The sequence below is a fragment of the Palaemon carinicauda genome, chromosome 23 (genome assembly GCF_036898095.1).
Source record: "Palaemon carinicauda isolate YSFRI2023 chromosome 23, ASM3689809v2, whole genome shotgun sequence".
NCBI lineage: Eukaryota > Metazoa > Arthropoda > Malacostraca > Decapoda > Palaemonidae > Palaemon > Palaemon carinicauda.
In genome coordinates, this window is record NC_090747.1 from 104188645 (window position 1) to 104193644 (window position 5000).

A 5000-nucleotide genomic window follows, 5' to 3' on the forward strand; every position below is an offset into this window, starting at 1 on the left:
TGTGTGTGTGTATGTATGTATATATATATGTATATATATATATACACACTCATATATATATATATATATATATGTGTGTGTGTGTGTGTATGTGTGTATATATGTACATGCAATATACATCATATAAATACACGTGTTCCAAACATGTAAATGGTGCAGTCAGCGAAATGAAAAAAAGGCGAAAGAATCGTTGGTGGTTTTAAAATAAGAGTTTTGCATACCAGCCCCCTGCCCCCCTCCCCCCCCCCCCTTTGGAGAAGCGCATGACGCAAATAGAGATCCTCAGTGGTTGTTAAGTCTATAATTGACCAGTTTTCCCCCTTTAAGACACAGTCATTAAGGGATTTTGGCCCCTAAAAACAATAACAGGAAAATCGCTTAATTTCCGATGTATTCGCGGCGATTTGCCTCCGTATCAAATCCTGGGGAGAATTATGCGGTTTTTTATAGTGTTTCATCTCTTCCGTTTTAAATTTCTTTATATAGCTTTTTTTTATTTGCGTTTTGTCTTAATTAGTATTTTTTCTTTATCTGCAAAGGAAGCTAAGATATTTTTTTATGTATTTTATCTCTTTATCCATTAATCAGTTTCAATAAAACTCGAATTTTTTTTTTTTTTTTTTTTTTTATTCATCTTGCATCTCTTCCGTTTTAAATTTCTTTATATAGCTTTCTTGTTTTCGTTTTGTCTTAATTAGTATTTTTTCTTTATCTGCAAAGGAAGCTAAGATATTCTTTTATGTATTTTATCACTTTATCCATTAATCAGTTTCAATAAACAGTCTATTTTTTTTATTCATCTTGTATCTCATCCGTCTTAAATTTCTTTATATAGCTTTTTTATTTGCGTTTTGTCTTAATTAGTATATTTTCTTTATCTGCAAAGGAAGCTAAGATAATTTTTTTATTATGCATTTTATCACTTTATCCATTAATCAGTTTCAATAAAACAGTCGAATTTTTTTTTTATTCATCTTACATCTCTTCCGTCTTAAATTTCTTTATATAGCTTTTTTATTTGCGTTTTGTCTTAATTAGTATTTTTTCTTTATCTGCAAAGGAAGCTAAGATATTTTTTTTCTATTTTATCACTTTATCCATTAATTAGTTTCAATAAAAGTCGATTTTTTTTTTATTCAGCTTACATCTCTTCCGTTTTAAATTTCTTTATATAGCTTTTTTTATTTGCGTTTTGTCTTAATTAGTATTTTTTCTTTATCTGCAATGGAAGTTAAGATATTTTTTTATGTATTTTATCACTTTATCCATTAATCAGTTTCAATAAAACAGTCGATTTTTTTTTAGTATTCATCTTGCATATCATCCGTCTTAAATTTGTTTATATAGCTTTTTTATTTGCGTTTTGTCTTAATTAGTATTTTTTCCTTATCTGCAAAGGAAGCTAAGATATTTTTTATGTATTTCATCACTTTATCCATTAATCAGTTTCAATAAAGCAGTCGAATTTTTTTTTTTTTATTCATCTTGCATCTCATCCGTCTTATATTTCTTTATATAGCTTTTTTATTTGCCTTTTGTCTTAATTAGTATTTTTTCTTTATCTGCAAAGGAAGCTAAGATATTTTTTTATGTATTTTGTCACTTTATCCATTAATCAGTTTCAATAAAACAGTCGATTTTTTTTTTTATTCATCTTGCATCTCATCCGTCTTAAATTTCTTTATATAGCTTTTTTATTTGCGTTTTGTCTTAATTAGTATTTTTTCTTTATCTGCAAAGGAAGTCAAGATATTTTTTTCTATTTTATCACTTTATCCTCAGTTTCAATAAAACAGTCGATTTTTTTTATTCATCTTGCATCTCATCCGTCTTAAATTTATTTATATAGCTTTCTTGTTTGCGTTTTGTTTTAATATTTTTTTCTATATCTGCAAAGGAAGCCAAGATATTTTTTATTATGTATTTTATTACTTTATTTATCAATCAGTATCAATGAAACAATCGAAAAATTATGATTTTATTTTAGATTTATGTTTCATCTCTTCTATCATGAATTTGTTTATATATTTTTCTTGTTTGTCTTCTGTCCTAATTTCGGTTTATCTTCATCTGGTTGTACACGTGGAAAAGAAAGACATATTTTTTTAGAATTAACATTTCATCTCCTCTGTCTTATTTTTGTTCATAAATCTTTCTTGTGTGCGTTTTGTCTTAATTTTTATTTTCCTTCATCTGTGTGTGTTGAAGGAAGTTAAACACACACACACACACACACACACACATATATATATATATATATATATATATTCTTATGATCTTCCAGTATTTACTTTTTTGGGAGTAGGAAGAGTGGAATTCTGTTAGAGATCATGATGATGTAATCAGAACAATTAAAAGAAATAAAATAATAAGGAACGTATTAGTATTTCAATCAAATTAGTTTGCATGCCGCTAAATGAAACGGAAATGATTTATGAGCTAGATAAGAAAAGTTCGATAACGTAATGAGAATATCGATAAAATAGTTGAAAGAATAGAAAAATAGGAAGTAGGGAAATGAATGAAGATCTCTATAAGAGGAAATTGATATACATTATAAGGTCGGCTTCAGTGACCTTAAATATCAGGATGCCAGAAAACCTCAAATCAATCAATTATTCAATCAATCAATTAGGCAGGAAATCTAAAAAGAGAAGTAAACCCTTTATAAGGGTGTAGCTTAGCTATTATTATTATTATTATTATTATTAATATTATTATCAATTGCTAAGCTACAACCCTAGTTGGAAAAGCAGGATACTATAAACCCAGGGGCCACAACAGGGAAAATAGCCCAGTGAGGAAAGGAAAGAAGGAAAGATAGAATATTTTAAGAAGAGTAACAACATTAAAATAAATATTTCCTATATAAACTATAAACACTTTAACAAAACAAGAGGAAGAGAAATTAGATAGAATAGTGTGCCCGAGTGTACCCTCAAGCAAGAAAACTCTAACCCAAGACAGTGGAAGACCATGGTACAGAGGCTATGATACTACCGAAGGCTAGAGAGTAATGGTTTGATTTTGGAGTGTCCTTCTCCAATAATAACCATCATCATCATCATCATCATCACATCATCATCATCATCATCATCATCATCATCACCAGTGACGAAGACTAAACATAAGAGAATATCCATGGTAGTGCTCATCCTTAATTTTCTAACATTGTCCCTAAAAGAGACAAGATCTAGATACCAAACAACATCTGCTCTGAAGGAGAATATTGGCTCTAGTTTAGGTGGCGAGATGCAGACTCTTGCCAAGTCTTTCGGAGTAGTGGATTTGAGAGTTTTCGAGGTAAATGGAGTGAGAGAATGGGTTTGTTTTGCATAATCTAACCGAGCATAAGATATATTTTTCCTTTCTTCCTCTGGGCTTTTATTATAAAACACACACATATATACATATAGATAAATAGATAGATAGATAGATAGATGCGATATACAGTATGTATATTGAAAATTTTCGATTATTATTTTATTTGCACGATAGATAGATAGATAGTTATATATATGTGATGTATGCATATTGAAAATCTTCGATTATTATTTTATTTGCGTGATAGATAGATAGGTAGATAGATAGTTATATGTATGTGATGTATGTGTTATTGAAATCTTTGATTACCTTTATTTGCTTGATAATCCAATTAATTTGCTAATTTTGCTTATTTCACGTAAGGTACTTCAATTCTTTAGAAACTTGCCATAACACATTAATGTCCTTTTTATCCAATTTTATAGAGTATTTATATAGATGCTATTATTCAAAAACTTCATTATCATAATGTATTTTTTGTCACTCCATCAAAACTTACTGTATGATTAAATCAGTAATATGGTTTCATCTTATTTTCCAGTGGACGGACTTGGTAGAATATCCCAGGCGTTCGAAGCCTACCTGCTACACGTGCTTTAATCGGTGAGTAGAATGTCTCAAGCATGTATTAAGTATGAAAAAGAATGTGTATTTCTTATAAGTTCATCCAATGATATTTATTTTAGAAGGCCTTCATATCGACACTCATTTACGGTTGCTGTTTGTATTCTTCTAAAATAACTTTGTCTGTAGTATCCTAAGTGTTTTGAAACTGATGTACATTTAGTTATTCCTTTGATATATATAGGCTTGCTCTTCCTTTTTTTTTATTTGGAGAAATAATATACACGAATGAGTAATAAATCACAATTGTTTATTGACAAATATACTGGACGAAATAGTTTACAGTTAAATATATCGAAAAGCGAAGGACTAACAACCCGCCATAATTTTGAAACCTGACTTCTGAAAGGTAAATACAATATCTCGTGATCAAAGGCAGCGTTAGCCAAAAGTTTAGAAAATTTGTGGCAAAGAGTTCAAACTTTTTCGCGCTTCTTTTAATTTTTTTAAAAAACAAATTGGCTCATGGGGTAATCCATTATTATTTGTTATAAAAAAAACTCTAGTTTTTTAGGCTTTTTAAATAGACATTTGTTTGAGGCTCGAGGTGAGGATTGCAGGTTCATCCTTGCCAAGATCCTCTGACATGATGTGTCGTACAATACTAGTGGTATTCTTAAATTTATTTTAGAAGCAGATTTTTTGCAAGTTATTTCACTGTTATAACGATTTTTTGGCTTTTATTGTTTTAAACTGAATTGCCATTTATTTATTTATTTCTTTAATTATAACAAATAACATCAGCGTCAATGACCTTAAATGTCATGAGGCCAGATAACTGAAAATCAATCAATCAATCAATCATCTGAGTGTAACTGTTTTAGCAGTAGTATTTGGGTCACTAACAATATATCCCGGGATTTTTTGCTATTGGTTTTAATCTTTCTTTTGTTCTCTTTTCATCAGGCTGGCCTGTCCTTTTTAACTGTAATTATTGTATGTATAATCATGAAAGGATTAATGTTGTGGAAGATTTTCTGCAAAGGATGTTCATCCATGGCTTAGCAGTTAATTCTAAGGATGAATGTGGCAGAGATTTGTCTCGTTTTCTC

At 29.4% G+C, this 5000-nt stretch overlaps 1 protein-coding gene and 1 long non-coding RNA gene across 2 annotated transcripts in view; one reads left to right on the plus strand and one right to left on the minus strand.

Annotated features, from left to right (window-relative positions):
• The window catches only part of LOC137617335 (uncharacterized), a 388681-nt gene that overhangs the window by 37844 nt on the left and 345837 nt on the right, over positions 1 to 5000 (plus strand). The window contains exon 2 of the long non-coding RNA XR_011039621.1: positions 3866 to 3927. This is a non-coding gene — a long non-coding RNA (uncharacterized lncRNA). The remainder of the gene's footprint in view (positions 1 to 3865; positions 3928 to 5000) is intronic.
• The window catches only part of LOC137617333 (uncharacterized), a 53931-nt gene that overhangs the window by 25830 nt on the left and 23101 nt on the right, over positions 1 to 5000 (minus strand). The window lies entirely within an intron of this gene.